We start from the raw sequence: 20,504 nt of genomic DNA on the forward strand, positions 1-20,504 counted from the left end.
GTGAGTGGTGTGTTAAAGTCTCCCAAAATGAATGCATTGCATTCTGTTTCCTCCTTTAATTCTGTATTTCTTTCACATATATTGGTGCTCCTGTATTGGGTGCATATATGTTTATAATGGTTATATCCTCTTGTTGGCTGAGCCCTTCATCATTATGTAATGTCCTTCTTTATCTCTTGTTACTTTCTTTATTTTGAAGTCTATTTTATCTGATACTAGTATTGCAACACCTGCTTTTTTCTCTCTGTTGTTCGCATGAAATATCTTTCTCCAGCCCTTGATTTTTAATCTGTGCATGTCTTTGGGTTTGAGGTGAGTTTCTTGTAAGCAGCATATAGATGGGTCTTGCTTTTTTATCCATTCTATTACTCTGTCTTTTGATTGGTGCATTCAGTCCATTTATTTAGGGTGATTATTGAAAGATATGTACTTATTGCCATTGCAGGCTTTAGATTCGTGGTTACCAAAGGTTCAAGGTTAGCTTGTTTACTACCTTAGTGTCTGACTCAACTCGCCTATTGAACTCTTTTAAACACAGTCTGATGATTATTTCTTTCCCTTCTTTTTCCTCCTCCATTGTTCATATGTTGGGTGTTTTGTTGTGTGCTCTTTTTAGGAGTGCTCCCATCTACAGCAGTCCTTCTAAGATACCCTGTAGAGGTGGTTTGTCGGAGGCAAATTCCCTCAACTTTTGCTTGTCTGGGAATTGTTTAATCCCTCCTTCATATTTAAATGATAATCGTGCTGGATACAGTATCCTTGGTTCAAGGCCCTTCTCTTTCATTGCATTAAATACATCATGCCATTCTCTTCTGGCCTGTAAGGTTTCTGTTGAGAAGTCTGATGATAGTCTGATGGGTTTTCCTTTGTAGGTGACCTTTTTTCTCTCTCTGGCTGCCTTTAATACTCTGTCCTTATCCTTGATCTTTGCCATTTTAATTATGTATCTTGGTGTTGTCCTCTTTCGGTCCCGTCTCTCGGGAGTTCTGTGTGCCTCTGTAGTCTTAGCAACTATTTCCTACCCCAGTTTGGGGAAGTTCTCAGCAATTATTTCTTCAAAGACACTTTCTATCCCTTTTTCTCTCTCTTCTTCCTCTGGTACCCCTATAATGCGGATATTGTTCCTTTTGGATTGGTCACACAGTTCTCTTAATATTGTTTCATTCCTGGAGATCCTTTTATCTCTCTCTCTCTCAGCTTCTATGCGTTCCTGTTCTCTGGTTTCTATTCCATCAATGGCCTCTTGCATCTTATCCATTCTGCTTATAAATCCTTCCAGAGTTTGTTTCACTTCTGTAATCTCCCTCTGGACGTCTGTGATCTCCCTCTGGACTTCATCCCTTAGCTCTTGCATATTTCTCTGCAGCTCTGTCAGCATGTTTATAATTTTTATTTTGAATTCTTTTTCAGGGAGACTGGTTAGGTCTGCCTCTGCAGATCCTTTCTAAGGTGTTGTCTGAACTATCTTGGATTGGACTAAATTTTTTTGCCTTTTCATGGTGATAGTGGTGGCTGTAGGCAGGTTGCATGTGTGTCAGCTGGGAGAAGAAAGTCCTTTCCTGCTTGCTGGATGCCTTGCCCTTCTCCGCTGCCTCTGACGGTTACCTGCACTCTTGGAGCAGCCACCGGGTTAGTCCCCTAAGCTGCTGTGGGCGGGGTCTCTGTCAGAGCAGCACGGAGCCCTGCGGGGAGTGACAGGTATGCCAGGTGCGCTCCTCTGTGCTAGCAGCACCCCTGCCGGGCAGCTGTGTGACAGCAGTGGCCTTTGGGTCTGGCCTGGACGGCTGTGTGTTGGGCTGGGATTCTGGTTGGTTGCTGGGAGTGCGCCTGCTCCCTCTGGCTCCGCTGCAGGTGCGCGCGGGGCTCTCCCACGCGGGCCTCTACCGGGCTCCTCTGGCTTCACTGCCACCGGTGTGCACAAGCCGCACCCAGGCTGTTCGGTTGCTCCTCTGTGGGCTCGCACAAGCCTCTCTGGGTCCCGTCTGGCACCATTGGCGCACGGATCTGCTCCCGGTCCCTTCTGGCGCTGCTGTCCCCAGCACGCGCTGCCACTCTCCCGCTACTGGGCCAGTGTGTTGGGGTCCACGCCAGTTGGAGGAACGACTGGCAGGCTGCTTAGTGCCGTGAGGGGCTTCAGAGCTGCACTGCCTCCCCGGGGTTTAGGGCGCCTTAATTTCCCTGGGATTCCCAGCTGCTGGTTAAGTGTGCCGGGACAACTTCGTCCAGCCATGGGGTCCCTGTCTCTTTAAGACTTGCAGAAAGCACTTGCTTTTCTTTTGTCTCAGGGGTGCCATTCGCGGGGACCTGCCCACAGGTTTTGCTTTTCCATTTCTCTAATATTGAGCACCCTGTGCACCTTGTGTCTGTGTTCCGGGTGTGGATTTCTAGAGCTGGTTGTTTAGTAGTCCTGGGCTTTCACTCCCTCCCTGTTCCGACTCCTTTCTTCCCACCAGGTTTTGGGGTGGGGGAGTGTTTGGGTCCTGCCTGGCTGCAGCTTGTATGTTACTTCGTTTGATGTTGAGTTCTCTCAGATGTAGATGTATCCTGGCTGTTGTACTGCATCCACTGGTGTCTCTTTCAGGAATAGTTGTATTTATTGTATTTTCATAAATATATATGTTTTGGGGAGGATATTTCCTCTGAATTACTCATGCCGCCATCTTTCTGTGATCCCCTGCCCTTGTCCTTTTGAGACTTAAAAAGCGCCTACTTTTCTTTTGTTCCAGTGGAGCCGGCTGTAGGGACCTGCTCGCAGTCTGTCTCTCAGATTTTACTTTTCTGTTTCTCTAATACCTAGTACACCATGCAATGTGTGTGTGTCTGTGCTCCCAGTGCAGATTACTAGGGCTAGTTATTTTGTAGTCCTGTGCCTCTACTCCCTCCCTACTCTGATTCTTTTCCTCCCTCCAGTGAGCTGGGGTGGGGGGGAGTGCTTGGGTCCTGCTAGTTGAGGGCTTTGTATCTTACCCTTTTCATGAGATGCTGAGTTCTCGCAGATGTAGATGTAGCCTGGATGTTGTACTCTATATTCTGGTCTCTCTTTTGGGAATAGTTGTATTTGTTGCATTTTCAGAAATATATATGGTTTTGAGAGAAGATTTCCGCCACCCTACTCACCCTGCCATTTTGAGCCCCTCCCCTCTACCCTTTCCTTTTTATTGCCTGTAACCTCCCACTCCAAACAGTGAGAAACTTGGCTCACCATCTATCATTCACTTACTTACTCATTCCAGTATACATATATAGTGGTTTCAGAATTGTTAATTCATACCCCATGGGAAACAACTTTAACAACTAGAATATGGTGGTTTATATGTAACAACTAGAATATGGTGGTTTATATGCAGTTCCTTTTGCTTTTAATTGTCCCTGTTCCTCCCCTTTCCACAGTTGTTTTGGTGTTCTTTTCCCTCCACCTGTCTAATTTAATTGACTACTGATGTTGCTTCAGCTGTCCTCAACTCTTGGCACCAAAAAGCAAATAGTCAAACAAATTCATTTCGTCTGGACAATTTCTTTCACTGCTGATGTCAAAACATTTAATTAATCCACTATAAATAAGTGGATCTCCTTGTTACGCTAACAGATGAACGACTCAGGAACTTACTTTTGGTTGTAGACTCATTTCTATTTTGAATTTTGATATTTTTTGTTTCTGTGAAGGTTTTCTGTTGTGATGAGAAACTCTTTTAAATTTTTGAATTATTCTAACAGTTTGTTTCCTGTGAGTTGAGAATATTGTGATGAGTGTTTAGTTTGGTAATGTCGACATCTATTGCATTCAGTAGCAAAGTAGTACAAACTCCACACTGTACTTTAAGTGGCTAACTTCAAAGTATACTTTTCTCTAGTTTTGTACTGGTAATTTAAAAAATAACAATAAAGTGTGATATGACAGAATGCATGGTATTTGAGATACTGTTGACTTAATAACTGCATCACTGGAATTTGTGGTAGTAGTGTAAAATGTGAGACCACTGCATGCAGTCCCTTTTCAGCTACTCATCTGTGCTGTGGTGGTGTGAAAGCAGCTATCTGTAAATGAATGAACATGGCTGTGTTCCAGTAAAACTATTCATGGATGTTGGAATTCCATAGAATTTTCACATCATGACATAGTGTCTTGATTTTTTTCAACCATTTAAAAATGTATAAATGTTCTTACCTCAAGGGTGATACAAAACAGATTGGGCTACGTTTGGCTGTGTGTATCATTTGCTGACCCCTTTATGTAGAAGGCTCTATACACACAACACATTTGGAAGTGTCTTTCTTTTTTTCTAAAGCCATTTGTAGTAATTCCACCAGTCTTGGGTTCCGTCTTGGTTCCTGCTGATACTGAGGAATCTTCTTGGAGCAGACATTGCAGTTTTCTGTGGAAAAACAGTTTATTTGCTCAGTTGTCATGATCTCATCAATTCCTAGTGGGCTTTTTTTTTTTTTTTTGAGCGGCTAATGTTAAATTTTATTGATTGGATACTTTGGGTTAATGTGAATAGAAAATACTGTCCTTTTGTTCACTTTCATTGGTCCTATCATGCTTTTGACACTAGAATGCATTAGTCCTTAAGTAGTATATAAGCAAGTTGTGCCTGGTGGTTTAAAGGATTAGCTTTGACTGCAGTCATAGGAGCAGGCAAGGTCATCCTTGTATTTCCGTATGTTCCGTATATCCCTATAAGATTCCCAGGGGTTCCTGAGGTGAGGTTAGATAAAAAGTTTAGTCTTTAACCACAGAAGGTACAAACACTGTGGTCCTGGAATATTAGTGTTCACCTTTTTTTGGATTTAGAACTATGTTGTTACTTAAGGTCTGGTAGTGTATGAAACATGGGAGTATTGTGCTACACTCTTGTCTAAGCCACTGCTGTCCTTTACCTGGATTATTGTAGGCAATATATACCGATTTCTTCTGACCTACCCCTGTTGAAGTCTGTTCTACACTTAGCAGCCACAGTAATCCTATTAAAACATAATTCTGGCCATGTTTCTTGTCTCCTTAGAACACCTCAGGGACCACCCATATCACCCAGAGGAAAACGAAGTCCTTATGGTGGCTCGTAAGGCCGTATCCATTCACCGTGTCTCTGACCTAGTCTTCCAGCTGCTCCCATGCCATAGTTGGGAAAGGATGAAAAACCTTGTTTTCTCTTTTCCTCATTTCTGTCAAGCATGTTCCTTCTCCAGGGTGTTTGCACCTGCTGTTTCCTCTGTTTGGTCCCCTCTGCCTTCAGATAAGGCTCAGCATATACTTACCTATTCAAGTCTCAGTTCTTCTGTCAGATGAGAGAGGCTTTCCCTGACCACTTCATAAAAGATTGTAACTCTTATTTCCCACAGGTCTCCCCTGGGATGTAAGCTCTAGGAATGAAGAGTTTTTTAAAAATTTTCTATTCTTATTCTTTTATTTATTTATTTGAAGAGTTTTTTTTTAAATTGTTGAATCTCCATTGCCAGAGTAGTGCCTGGCAGTGTAGTAGGTATTTAATAGTGTTTTTGTTGAGTAAGTAGACATTTAGAAGGTAAATAGTGTGGAAGAGGAAAAGTATGTTGGCAGCAATGCCAGGGTGTCCTTATAATGTACTGATATCTGAACAAGGGAGGTTGAGGAGACAGAGGCTAAAAAGTTTGCCTGTGACTGTCCAGATAACAGGCAGAACAAGTTTGAGGGCAGGGGTGCATAAAAAGTGTGTGGCAAGGATGTCTCAGGGCTTCAGGTGTCTCCTTACTGTCACAGAATAACTAAGAACCAACACCTCAGATTTGCTTCTTCACCCATTGAGACAGTGGAAGATTGAAGACTTGTTGGGAGGGTAAAATTCTTGCCAGTATCTGAGAAGAGGTTAATTAGTAGGAAAGAAAGGTGATGGGGCAGTAAAATGGAAGGGTCTGTGTGTGTGGGCATACTTGCTGTCTGGTTAGAACCTGTGGATGTATTGGAGTACAGAACAGTTTGTTTCTTAATTGGAAGTGTTGTACAATAAGTGGTTCTCAGTCCTGTCAGCAGTCATCAGGGTCTCCACAAGCAGATTGATGTGAGCCCCCTGTGCCTCTGAACTTAGAAACAGGGAGAGAAGATTGGCCTCATGTAACCTAGGATGACTTCTATATTCTGCAAGACTATATTGCAAAGCATTTTGAAAGAATGAAATATCAAAAGTACTGTATTTTTACTATTAATGTACTAAGTAAATCTATGTAAACATTGTTAGTAATTTGGTTAAGAATAACTGAATACTAATTTCATCTGGAAAAAAGTCTTAACCTGTTAGTTTTAAAAGTAGGTCTTTGTTGCCTCTTTGTAATGTAAATTACCTGATTACCTTTCATACAGGTCAGGAGTTTTTTGCTTTGGTGTTCAGAGTACTTGGCAAAACATACTAGTGTAAAATACATAGAGGTCTTAACCCCCTGAGAAAAATTGACATATTAGAAGATGCAATGAGGCGAGTGTAAGGAGAGACCAGTCTAGGAGAAGCAGTTATCTGTGTGATCCAGGGACAGCTTGCTGGGGCAGGAGATAGGAGTTTGGTGAGAGGGGAGCAAATACTCTAGGCTGAGGGTTCAAAATGTACCGAGAGAGAATACATACCTTTCTTTCATGGGTGGATAGGTAAGGGTTCAGCTATGTGCAAACTGCAGTTTTCAGAGAAAGCTAAGGTGGGTATCCTTGATTGAGTGAATGCTAAGTGAAAAAAAGATTAATGTCAAGACTGCATCTTTAGATTATTTGAATCTTGGGTGCTTTCCTACTTTATAGTAATATGAATGAATAATAAAGTCCTAATAAGCTAGGAGTGAGGACATACTACTACTACATATAGTAGGACATACTAAGAGTTACCACTGCATATATCCATTGCTGATCTTGGAACCTTGTTTCCTTTTGGATAACACTCTACATAGCTTTGATGTATAGCCATGTTAGTAATGTTTAGATCTGAGAATACTTGCTTGTTTTTGGTATCATTAATCTACAATTACATGAGGAACATTATGTTTACTAGACTCCCCCCATCACCAAGTCCCCCCTCACATACCAGTATCTGTACAGTCACTGTCCCATCAGTGTAGTAAGATGCTGTAGAATCACTACTTGTCTTCTCTGTGTTTTACAGCCCTCCCTGTGCCCCCCACCCCCTATATTATGTCTGCTAATGGTAATGCCCCTTTTCCCCCTTTCTCCCTCTCTTCCCACCCATCCTCCCCAGTCCCTTTCCCTTTGGTAACGGTTAGTCCATTCTTGGATTCTGTGAGTCTGCTGTTTTGTTCCTTCATTTTTTTCTTTGTTCTTATACTCCACAGATGAGTGAAATCATTTGATACTTGTCTTTCTCTGCCTGGCTTATTTCGCTGAGCATAATACCCTCTAGCTCCATCCATGTTGTTGCAAATGGTAGGATTCGTTTTCTTCTTATGGCTGAATAATATTCCATTGTGTTTATGTACCACATCTTCTTTATCCATTCATCTACTGATGGACACTTAGGTTGCTTCCATTTCTTGGCTATTGTAAATAGTGCTGCGGTAAACATAGGGGTGCATCTGTCTTTTTCAAACTTGGCTGCTGCATTCTTAGGGTAGATTCCTAGGAGTGGAATTCCTGGGTCAAATGGTATTTCTATTTTGAGTTTTTTGAGGAACCTCCATACTGCTTTTCACAATGGTCGAACTAGTTTACATTCCCACCAGCAGTGTAGGAGGTTTTCCCTTTCTCCACATCCTCACCAACATTTGTTGTTGTCTGTCTTTTGGATGGTGGCCATCCTAACTGGTGTGAGGTGATATCTCATTGTGTTTTAATTTGCATTTCTCTGATGATTAGCTATGTGGAGCATCTTTTCATGTGCCTGTTGGCCATCTGAATTTCTTCTTTGGAGAAGTGTCTGTTCAGCTCCTCTGCCCATTTTTTAATTGGATTATTTGCTTTTTGTTGAGGTGTGTGAGCTCTTTATATAATTTGAATGTCAACCCCTTATCAGATATGTCATTTATAAATATATTCTCCCATACTGTAGGATGTCTTTTTGTTCTGCTGATGGTATCCTTTGCTGTACAGAAGCTTTTTAGTTTGATATAGTCCCACTTGTTCATTTTTGCTTTTGTTTCGCTTGTTCACAAAGAAGTTGCTCATGTTTATGTCCAAGAGATTTTTGCCTATATTTTTTTCCTAGAGTTTTATGGTTTCATGGCTTACATTCAGGTCTTTGATCCATTTTGAGTTTATTATTGTGTATGGGGTTAGACAGTAATCCAGTTTAGTTCTCTTACATGTAGCTGTTCAGTTTTGCCAACGCCAGCTGTTGAAAAGGCAGTCATTTCCCCATTGTATATCCATGGCTCCTTTAGCATGTATTGATTTACCCTATATGCTTGGGTTTATATCTGGGCTCTCTATTCTGTTTCCTCTCTTAATTCCATATTGCTTCCTTTTGCTATGACATTGTTAAGTAAACTATACACTTAATACACTTAATAAACACAGGGTGCAGGCAAAGTTGAGTTTACCATCTGCATATTTGTTATTCCTTCAGAATACCTATAGGAGGCATACTGTAAGAAGATAGCATGTTAAAATTTTTTGCATTTTATTTTACCAGCTTGTTTTAAGCTGCTGGTGACTTGAGACCTGAGTTCATTATTTGTGTGTATTTTTCAGAATTTCAAGCACTGATTGGTTAGATTATGTAACTTTCTGTGAATATTATATAATATTCCAGCTGTCTTAAGACTTCCGTATGTTTTTATTTTTGATGCGGGAAAAATAGCAATTTGATTGAAAGAATGAGTAAAGATGTTTTCCAGCAAATATTTGTCATTATGATCTTAAATTATTGAGTATGTTCTCTAGTGTTAAAAAAAATAAAGAAAGCTTTATGAAAAACTCAGGTTTTATGAAAAACTCAAGATTCCTGTGTGGAAATGAGGCTTGAAAATAATTGGTGTCCCTCTGCTTGCTATATTCTGTACCATATGGAAAATGTCTTTTGCTGAGTTTTTCCGACCTTTCCAAGTTATTGAAAAGTAATATGGTCCTGTTCCTTTAAAATGTGAAATATGGAAGGAGTGGTGTTTGCCCTGTCTTTGGGACTAGAAACTAATTCACTAACTGAACAGCAAGAAGGAAATGTGACTTCTTGCTGGCTCTGTGATGGAAAGAAGTTAGCAGTGTCCTTCACCCTGTCAGGATTCTGTAGCAGATCCCTGACTCATTCTGGGAACTCATCTTTCCCAAGTGAGGTTCGTGCTGCCTGAATTTTGGTGTAGATGGACTGCCCCTGATGCAAGTGATAAGTTTAAGTACAGTTGTACAGTCAGAGACAAGTGGCCAAGTCCCTGGTCAGCTAATACCTATTTTTAGGCAGGTTGGCTAGTTTTTATGAAGGAGTAGAATACAATATGAATCTTAAATGATTTTTTTCTATGGTAAATTTTAGGATTGATGGGAATGGGGTGGAGGGATGGTTCTTTTTTAAAAGCAAAAAGTTTAAACCTTACCATTGATTCCATTTTTAGAAGTTGGCCGAAGTAGAGATGAGGAATGTCCTCAGTTTGTGCAAACTTCCAGGTTTTTTTTTTTTGCCAGTGATAGATCTATTCTAAGTCTGCATTTTACTAATGAAAAAATAGGCACAGAAAAGTGAAAACACTTGCCCAGAATAAGGGTTTCTGGTCTTATTATTAGGAACACTTAGTTTAGTTTTGGTAAATTTCTGTCATTTAAAGCACTTGAACACTTGGTTGGTGCTAGATTCTTTTTTCAGCTTTTATCACTCATCAGTGCGGATGGGAAAGACCAGTTCTGCCCTCCCCCTGGGGACTTGATAGTTTTGGTGGGGAGGGAGAGGGGGAAGAAAGTAGTTTGCCAATAGCCAAGCACAGGCTAGAGCACCATCTGTTGTTGATTAGTTAGTGACTGTGCTTGGACTTGAAAGGAGGGAAGTTCAGATGACTTCCTTTCAGAGGTGGAATGGGCTCCCTGCTGGATAGACTGGAGCCCTTAGTCCCCACACCCACCCACAGAATACAGGGCATGTGGTGGCTTTTGGAGAAGAGCTTTGTCAGCCAAAGCATCCTAGGTACGGAGCAATAATGTGAGTAATTACACCTTTTCTTCAAGTTTGAAGTGACAGTAAAAAGTCATCTTTTTTTTTTTGCTATGAATTTAGATATGACTTCCCTAAGAGACAGGTAACTTGGTGCTCATGTTTGCCATCGAAAGAAATACTAGGGCCAGAAAAGGGAGATCAGAGATGGACTTTTTGGAGGACTTTGAGCTGCACACTCTTACCTTTGTAGATAAGAGCTGGCCCAGTACCTCCCACATTGGCAATATTCTTGATTTAGGGGGAAAAAGGCTCTTTTATTATTTTAAATAATCCATTAATGTGTACTTTTATGCCAAGCTTGACACCCCTTAATTGCTATACTTATAAACTACAGAACTTACCCTCAGGAAAACTTTTTAGTGGTCACTTAGAAAACTTATCCATGTGTCCATGGATATAACTAACATGAGTTAGTTTTTTAATGTCGTGTACATAATACACAGAGTTGGGCCTTTTGTTCCTGTAGTTAACCTGACACAAGAACCAAGGGCCAGATACCGTTTCTCTGAAGGTGTGGGATTACTGGCTGTCCCTTAACCCTCCAGTTTCTGAACATAGAGGGGTCCTTGTGCTGGATTGTTTCTGTGGAGTTTGCTCAGCTGATTCCTCCTCTGAATTCTCTTTGCAACCCAAAAGAACTATTAGGAAGATCAGTTGAGAATTGCTTTGTGAATAGGTCCATTGTTAGCATAAGTGAACTCCTAGTAGTAAAAGAGTAAAAAAGCTCCTACTAGTAAAAGAGTTTGCTTTAGGAAAGTCCGTAGTAAGGCTAGCATTAAAAAGCACTTCAGTAAAAAATTACAATGTCAGGTATTTCCCCTAATGTTGAACAGTTGAAGTGAGCTCACCATTTTTACAGTGGATTTTGGACTCTGTAGAGTTAGGAGCCATAGGTTTTTTTGGTTGCTAATTAAAAAACTCTAGTTTATTAATGTATTTTCTCCCCCTCACAGCAATATTCTCAGCTGTTATGAAGTATTCACACTTCTAAAAACAAAATGATGAACAGCCTACAGTGGGAATGGTATTTGGGACTCCTGTGCTGGAATTAGGAGGTAGTTTAGGGTTGCACTTTGGAATTCAAATGTGTTTGAACTTTAATTGGAGCGATTGTTATTTGCTGATAAAAGATTCTCCTTTTAGACTTACTCTCAGAGCACACATGGAGAGGCATGGAGAGGTGAGCCCTTTGGGTCCCTTTGTTGGGTGTCTGGGTTTTTTGTTTTTTAATTGAGGTATAATTGGCATAAAACACTATTAGATTGAGGTGTACAACATAACGATTTGATATTTTTATGTCTAGGTTTTTCAGCCTAAGCAATTGCTGAGTTTTTTTAAATGAAATTTTATTTTATTTTACTTTATTAAGGTGTCATTGGTATATACTCTTCTGGTTTCACATGAAAAACCTTGTGATTACTACAGTCAGCTGTATTTTCAAGTCCCCCACACACTGTCCTTTAGCCTAGTAAGATGCCACAGAGTCACTACTTGTCTTCTCTGTGCTACAGTCTTCCCTGTGACCCCACACACACACCTTGTGTGCCGGTCATAATACCCTTAATCCCCTCCCTCACCCTTCCCCTTTGGTGACTGCTAGTCTTTTCTTGGGTTCTTGGGGTCTCTGAGTCTGCTGCTGTTTTTTTGTTCCTTCAGTTTTGCTTTGTTGTTATACTCCACAAATGAGGGAAATCATTTGGTACTTGTCTTTCTCCACCTGGCTTATTTCACTGAGCATAATACCCTCTAGCTCCATCTATGTTGTTGCAAATGGTAGGATTTGTTTCTTTCTTATGGCTAAATAGTATTCCATTGTGTATATGTACCACATCTTCTTTATCCATTCCTCTACTGATGGACACTTAGATTGCTTCCATATCTTGATGATTGTAAATACTGCAGCAGCAGGATAAACAGGGGTGCATATGTCTTTTTGAATCTGAGATCTTGTTTTCTTTGGGTAAATTCCTAGGAGTTGAATTCCTGGGTCAAATGTTATTTCTATTTTGAGTTTTTTGAGGAACCTCCATATTGCTTTCCACAATGGTTGAACTAATTTACATTCCCACCAGCAGTGTAGGAGGGTTCCCCTTTCTCTGCATCTTCACCAGCATTTGTTGTTACTTGCCTTTTTGATGTTGGCCATCCTAACTGGTGTGAGGTGATATCTCATTGTGGTTTTAACTTGCATTTCCTTGTTAATTACAGTTGCTGAGTTTTTAAGTGAAAAGGTATGGGAAAATAGCTGTAGAGTTGGCTATAACCACCTATAAACTTGTTAGGATTTTGACCATAAATAAAGCCCATTTACAGAGAGTTGATAATCTTTAGGTTGGATAATGGGTATGCTTGGGTTCTTTACACTGTTCATTCTTCTCCACTTTGTTGTATGTTTGGATCAACACTTCCATAAGAAAAACATTTAAAAATATATAGGGCCCAGTTGGCTATAAGGCTGGCCTTCCTTAACCCTCCTTAAAGTCATAAAAGCAAAACAAAACAATTCCATTGTTGTAAAGTTTCCTGAAATGGACTTTGAGAAATGCAGTTTTATTTATTTAGGGTCATGTGGAAATTACTATTTTACATTATTTTACTATCCTAGGTGGTAGGTTTTGATCCTTTGATACATGTTTGATCCCACATTACAGATAAATGTATCAATACCATTAACTCCATGAATGTCCACAACTTTTGTTTTTTAGAATAATAGGGGAAGGTTACCTGTGAAATGACTAGCTAAAAATATTACATATAAAGTAAGTGCACGCATCCTGTCTGCCTATGTTGTGTCTCTGCCTTCTCCTGCCCCTTTCCTCTTCATAGCTTCCTTTCTGCTCCACAGAGCCGTTAAGTTTGCTGTGTGTTCTTATGTAGGTGTCTTAGGTGCACATCTGTAAGTACATACATAGTACATGCTTCAAGGCGAGTTCTTCCAAATCCCATAGACTTCAGTATTTAAAGGGTAAGAATTTTAGTATTATATCTTTAAGTTGTTTAAGCAGTAAAATTGCTATTCTCCCCAAATGACCCCTACCCACCTCCTTGTAGGAAGGTGCTTAACACATGTGTGGGTGTTCTCTATAAATTTTAAGACCTCAGAATTGAAATTAGTATTATACTTAACTGATGTATTTAAATATAAGAGAGCCACTTAACAGCAGAGTAAATGTTAGGAAGGTGTCTCTGCTTTAATTTCTTCAGGGATATGGGTGGGGTGTGTACAGCTTTGGCAAAGTGTTACCCTAGAGATACCCTCAGCTGCTCTTGATTCTGTTTCCTTCTTTTACACAGAGGAGGATAATATCCAGAATAAAGCATAAGATAGTAAACATACTTAATATTTCATCTGAGCTCTGCTTTTCTACCCTAACTATTCAGAGGTGTACAGAGCACAAATCAGGCCTGCTGCTTTGTCTGCAGGCTGTAATGAATGGTAATCTTGATCTCATTTTGTGTCTTGTTAAAGCATTTTCTAATTCTTGCCTTTAGTGACTGCTGAAAGCATGGCTGTCTTGACTGGACTTGGTGGCAGTGGAGTTTCACTCTAGCCTGTAACTAATAAATGAAGTGTGAGTGTCTCCCTGACACTGAGATCATTTTGACCTTCTGTGCCTGTAAGATGTAGAAGGGGTAAGAATGATCTCATCTTCAAGTTTAGCAGGAATGATTAGGGCTTTGGTACATAATTTTATTCCTGGGCTATATTAATATTTGATGAACTGTTATTTTATTATTCCTGCTTGTGTGGTGAAGAGGATGGAGAATGAGGAGGAAGTTTGAAAAGCCTGTTCATTTAGCAAATAAGAAATGTCCATTCTTGGCTCATGGCTAAGCACCATCCAGAGTGCTAAAGATAAAATCAGACATGATCTCTGACCAGTTCATTTTGTAGCCTCCTGGGTTTGGTGTCCTGAATTGTTGAATTTATTTGGTTAGCACTCTTGTATTACCTAACAGTCATCAGATGTAGTGCCATTGATCTGGAAAAGTGTGCTGGCCTCTTGACAGAGCAGAGACATCGTTCTGGGGCCCGGGAAAGGGACAGGGAGTCCAGGACCATGTGGGGTCAATCCTCAGGAACTTTCCCATTCTTTTAAGGTTATGTGAGAGATCATAAGGGGGAGATTAATTATAAGACCTATTTTAAAAACAGGTGTTATCATGATAGCAGTTGAATATAATTGAGGTAATGTATCAATGGAATAAAGACCAAATGTTAGTTACTGCTAAATCATATCATGCCACATTATCATCTCAATAGGCACAGTGTAAAAACAGTTGGAAAAAATCCAACACACTTTCATTATAAAAATACCCAACAAGCTAGGAATAGAAAGGAACCTTCTCAACCTGATCATAGACATCTATGAAAATCCTGCAGCTGTCATCTCACTTAAAGGTAGAAGGAAGCTCTGTAGCACAACACAGTCCTCTCATAAAGAGGCTGGTGTGGAGCTCTTCCTCTGGTGAATGTCTTTTTAGGCAAGTACCATTTTTTAATCCCCTGTAGTTATGTTTGTGTTTCTTGTTACGAGTCTGTTATTACATGAAGTTCTTTGTTCTCTGCAGTTGGCTGTAGCTTTCCTAGTTTGGGCTCTCTAAAATAACCTACAGCAGAAACATTCCTGCTGTCTTGGACAATGGATTTCTTTTTTGCACTGGAGGTTCCGAGAGGGGTGTCAGGCAAAAGCCTATATCCATTTTTTGCATGTTAGGAGCTAGAGAGAGGAGTTGGGGAAGAGTTATGCTTGCCTTAGTTAAGCATCTCAGCTTTGCTTGTTTAAGAAAAAAATTCTTCAGAGACAACTATGCTTAAGAGATGATTGTTTTTATAATGTACCAAATTCACAAGAGACTGATGTGTGGAGTATACTGTTGGGGTAGCCCATAAGGTAATGTAACATTGTTGGAGAGATCTGTGTCTGAATTCAGGATTTAATTAGCTGTGGAACTTGGGGGACAAGTTACTTAACCCCTTAAGTTTTCTGATTTCTTTTTCTGTAAAATAGGTACAGAATATAATAAGTACTTAATGAGGTTTGTGTATATAAAATGAGGTAATGCTGAAGGTTTGTAGCTTCTTGTCTGGCCCATCTTAGTAATTGTTAGTTATGTCTAAATCACTGTTCCAGGGAACAGTGGATGTGTATCTAGCAAGATAGCCAATATTTGCCTACGGCAGCCCTTTCTGGTAGGTAGGTCCATCCAGTGATCAAACTAACTTAGAAGGGTGTTTGATGAACATATTCTGGATACAAAGCAGTATGTTCTGAAATAGTAACTCCATCAAATCAGGGTAGCTGAATCTGCCTACTTAAGGAAATGATGTGTTCTGGACTTTCAGGATAGTTCCAATTTAAAATCCCTTTCCCCATTGTTAAAATATATATCCTGTAAGATTTACACTGCTACATACAAATGTCATGCCCCCGCCACACCCAGTGTGTCTCAGCCAGAAGCAGGGCAAAAAACTTACTGGACTACTTGTTAACTTTTCAGTTTGAACTCTGTGATCCCCCCTACTTCTAGGTGGATATTTTTCTTTAGATAATTGTTGTGGGTCATTAAGTCATAGTTTTCACTTTCTCTGAACTGCAGGAAGATGCAGATTTTTACAATTCAATTTCCCCCTTTTAGTATTTATTCATTATTAAAACGGGTTTATAAACTCATGTCATGGGTGTTATACAGTATTTCTGTGTATCTTAGGGTGTTTACATTTTAATTAGGGACTTGACCTAAAGGGATTCTAAATCCTTTTTTTTTCTTTGGTATAGTTTTTTGTTTTTGTTTTTGTTTTAATGGAAGTATATATAGTTGATTACAATGGATTCTAAATCTTACGCTGAGCTTTTTGCATTTCTTTCTGGAGGGTTATTTCCTGGGAAGAATTCTATTGGTGATTGTTCTTTTCCATTGATGTGACCATTAATTTCCTTTCAGAGGGTGGTATGTATTGATCCTGTTCTGAAATTCTCTAGGCTTAGATCCCATTTGGATCTTGTTACCCAAGTTAAAGATTAAAATAAATGTTCCTTTGTCACCACCTTCCTTTTTTGAATTAACGCTTGCTTTTCTGTCAAGAGTCCTTAGTAAGAATTAGTAATGAAAATTTCATGGTGTTGTTAATACATTCAAGTAACCTGAGAAAAATAAGATAATCACCTCTGTATTTGTCATTGCTGACAGGAAGCAGCTGGTGCTTAGAAAAAAAAAAAAGAGGCTGGTGTTTATCCGAATACCTAGTTATTTGGTCTTCAGTTGGTTGCAGTGTGGACATTTAAATGAGAGTTAACACTGTGAGAAATGTTCTGAATATGCTCTTTAAGGCACATGAAATCTCTTGAAGAAATTGAACGTCCTGTGAGGTAGTAAGTTTGATATTATTGGGAATGAGAAAGGGGGAAAAAAAACAGCCTTGCTTATTAGTAGAGCCCTGCACCGATGTTAAATTACAGCAGTGGAGCTACTCAAAAACAGTTTAGTGTGATGACCAGATACCAGACTCTTGACCATAGCCATTAGTTATTTGGCCCAAGTCAATTTTCATATTATTGCATGGGTTTAGGGAGCTTCAGAGGACTTAGTTTTGAATTGATTTTACATAGGAGGCAGGCTTTGGGTCTGTTCTATGTTACTGTTTTGTTTTCAGGTTATAGTATGTTTGCCCTACATTTTTGTTTGCTTGACCTGTAAATCCTCTTTCTATGAAAATAAGTAGTTCAGTCTGAGAAGACCTTTTTGAATATGGACCTAGTATTTATGGACTGAAGGGTAGCTGTGTAGTTTATATGTAGCTTGGCTGTTTAGAACCACTAAGGTTGGAACCCCAAGGCAGCCTGTTGAGAGGTTATATTTAGCACTACTTAGTTTTAGGAACTCAGTCTCCTGCCAGATACAACCTCAGTAGGCCACCTGCAGGGTTCCAAATATGGGGCCCACTGGTAAATAATTCCAAAATGTTTCTTCTGGTGAATTCAGCAGACACCTACCATATGCCACACACAATGCTGGCATAGTCATTAGGGACACTAAGAAGAAACTTAACAATCTGGAGTGAGAAGGAGAAAGGAGTAATTTAATTAATTCTTCCTTATCTTGGAGAGCTTTTGATTTAGAGGACTTGCTTTGGCCTTCTCTGCCAAGTATTATTCCTTTTTCTTGGAGCTGAAAAATAAGATCTGTGTTTTAATGATGTGGAAACCATGTAATTATGTATCTTAAGTCCTTTGCTTTGTTTTAAGTAAAATACATCTATTTTTCCAAGAGCTGTGTTCTTTCAAGGACTGTTGATCTGCTTGGTAATTAGTAAGTGGTTTGAGTGAGGACAGCTTGGACTTTGAAGAGGGTAATGGGTCTGAAAACTAGCCTCTCTTGTGGAATAGTGTGAAAATGAACCCTTGCTCCAAGAAACAGAATCCTATCTGAAATTATTTCAGAAGATTGAAATTCTACTCTTGTGCTTTAAAGGATGGTGGGGAGAAAACAACAGTTGTATAAGTACAAGGTGGAAGAGGAAGATACCTGGCAGCTGCAGAAGGGTTTTTGGGAAAGGACTTCGGGGTTTTGTGACTCTGAGCTCACTCTGAACTAACATCTCATGTGGCTGCCAGAAAGAAATTTTAGGTTGTATTAATAGTGTCTGAATAGTTCTGTATTAGGCCACATTTGGAGAAAATTACATTTAAATTCTGAGTATCCAGTGAATCAAACTGGAATTGATTCATGGGCAAGGAGGGCAATAATGTGGATATAAAACCCTGTCATCTGAAGAATGTTGCAAAGTTAAAAATATTTGGATCATACTGGGTCCTTAACTAGGAGTTTAGGAACTAGGTCCTATATTTCTCCATCCTAACATCCCAAGCACATTAATAGATAGTATTGAAGTATTGATTGTTGACTTGTTCAGTTCATGGATTCTTTTGTAATGCTGGTGTAGGAGCAGAGCTACCTTACCTTTACTGTAAGAAGAATTTTTTTTATCCAAAATAGTTGTGTTTGAAGGGACATATATGTTTTTACCTGAGGCATGTTTCATAGCCACGTGCCATTGTATTATACCATAATTCTGTAGGGACTGGACTTCTTCATAATATTCTAAATGACACAGCATCTCTAGGAAGAGTGGGTATTGTCGAAGAAGCAAAACTTCCTTTTAGGGAAATTTTAGTTTGAGCAGAAACCAACTCCTAGTTGGTTTTTTAACATGTAAAAGGTGCTAAATCGATCTCTAAGGTGGTATTTGTCTTTCTTACTTACTAATGTGTTTTTAGAGCTAGAGCATGGACACGGACAAAATGTTAGAAATGGGAAAAGGTGTATGTGATGACAGTGAAGTTTAAAGGTCTTCAAAATAGCATTGAGTTATTTTGAGTTTTGGTAACTTGATCACATTGCTTTTAGTTATGATTATCTCTACCTTATACTCAAATGTCTATTTTTAAATACATATTTATGTATATCAAGAGAAGAAATTTCATGAAGTTACCTTCCCCTATTTTTCATGGGACTTGCTCTTAGTCTTTAGGCGGCAGCTTAAATGCCACCTGTTGACCATCTTATCTGAATAAGTCACTACAGCACTGCATAAATTGGACAAAATTATGTGCTCTGTTTTCTTCCTAATACTTCGTAGGATTTGTATATATTTTTGCTTGCTCACTTATTTATTCTCTGTTATAAGCTTCATGAAGGCAAAGACCTAGTGTAATTGGTTTTATACTGTCTGGAGTCTTCTTGAATGAGTTGAGTGATGCACTGATTTATTTCTAGCTGTGGTTTTATATCATCCAAAGTTACTCCACTTAATTATCAGGGTATAATGATGTTTTTAAAATTAGTTTCAATTCACATTAAGGAAGTTCCAGGGGTAGGAGTGGGGCTGGTGTCACAGTGTTGTGACTGTTGAAGGTACTTGTCAATCCTTCTAAGTTTAATATATGTTGAAGTGTTACATTTGGCACTATCTGTATTTAGATAACAACCTTTTCTTCTTCTTAATGAAAATTAGCGTCTTAATTGTCTATTTTTTCAGTGTTGAAATGAGTATTTCTTTTTCCACTAACTTGTTCTGTTTTTCCTTTTAAAGTCTGATACTGTCTACCTGTTGTGTAAATGATCTAAAAGGGTTTTTATTTCTTGCCCAAGCTGAAACTGAAAATCGGACAGAGATGCTACTAGGTAGACAAAGATATCCCTACACTTTCAACAGAAAAAAGCCATTCAGCAAGAATGAACCTAGAGAAGCCATCCCAGAATACATTGAAGGCCAACCAGAAAAACAAGATATATTTTCGATATTCAGTTTCTGTAAATTGCTCCTTTACACCTGTACCTCCTGTCCCCAAATAACTTGCTCCTTTACCCTGGCTTTGTACACTGACAGTCCTGCCAAAACTGGCTCCAAATTGAAATGTCTTTGACCTTTGTAGAGCACAAAAAAATTTGAACCTTTCGGCAGGCTTTAGACTGTGGGTCTTTGGTATCCTTATTTAGCAATCTCTTACTCATTGTCCTTTGTCTCTGGCTTTTAGCAGTTTCTCAGTTCTCCTCTAAAATATGTCTCTGAGGTTATGGTCATTTCCCCTGCAACCTGGAGCTATGGCAGCTTCCTGAGCTTCTTGCCTTTTTAAAAGTTCTTAAAATTTGAATGTAAAATTTGAATATGAAAATTAGAATATAAATAAATAATACCTTTGTTTGTCTGTATGTTGTGTCCTTCACCAGATCCTACACTTGGTAAAAGTGTAGATTTGTTTTCACTCATTCCACAGATCTGTGAGTGTCCTCTGTGTACCAGATACTGGTCTAGAGAGGCAGTGTAATTAACACCTGGCTTCACATCCAGCCCTGCTATCTACAGTAGTGTGCCTATGAGCAAGTTAGTTACCTTCTTTATGCTCAATGGCCTCATCTGTAAAATAGCATGTAATAGTGCCCTTCTTGAGGATAAAATAAGTTAATAAAAACACCGTTTGAATGTTTGCTGTTCTGGTCATTGAGAATTCAGCAGTAAATAAGAAAGACTAAATTCTGTTGGTGGGGAGCTTACATTCTGGTTGGATAAAGATGGAACAATAAAGTAAACAAGATAGTTTCAGGTACTGAATTTAGGCTCTGACAGAAAGCAGCTGGCCTGACCCTAGAGAATGACTGCGTGGCTACTTTCGATTGAGTGGCTGGACAGATGTCTTGAGAAGGTAGCTTTTGAGCTGAGACCTGGTAACAGGAAAATCTTGAGAGGCAGGGGAGGGTGGAATGTTTGTTGATTGTTTTCCCCTCACACTCCAGGGGCAGTGTCACTTGGAAGAATCCTTTGCTGAGCCAGTGAGGCAGTGGGTGCAGTAGGATATGCTCTGGTCTGGCTGTTAGCTGTCTGTTCTGACAGAT

The 20,504-nt window shown here is 39.5% G+C and overlaps 1 protein-coding gene across 2 annotated transcripts in view; it reads left to right on the forward strand.

The window, feature by feature from the left end:
- The window catches only part of THRAP3 (thyroid hormone receptor associated protein 3), a 49,280-nt gene that overhangs the window by 9,065 nt on the left and 19,711 nt on the right, over window positions 1-20,504 (forward strand). The gene's annotated exons all lie outside the window — the stretch shown is intronic.

This window comes from Manis javanica, chromosome 4 (genome assembly GCF_040802235.1).
Source record: "Manis javanica isolate MJ-LG chromosome 4, MJ_LKY, whole genome shotgun sequence".
Lineage (NCBI taxonomy): Eukaryota > Metazoa > Chordata > Mammalia > Pholidota > Manidae > Manis > Manis javanica.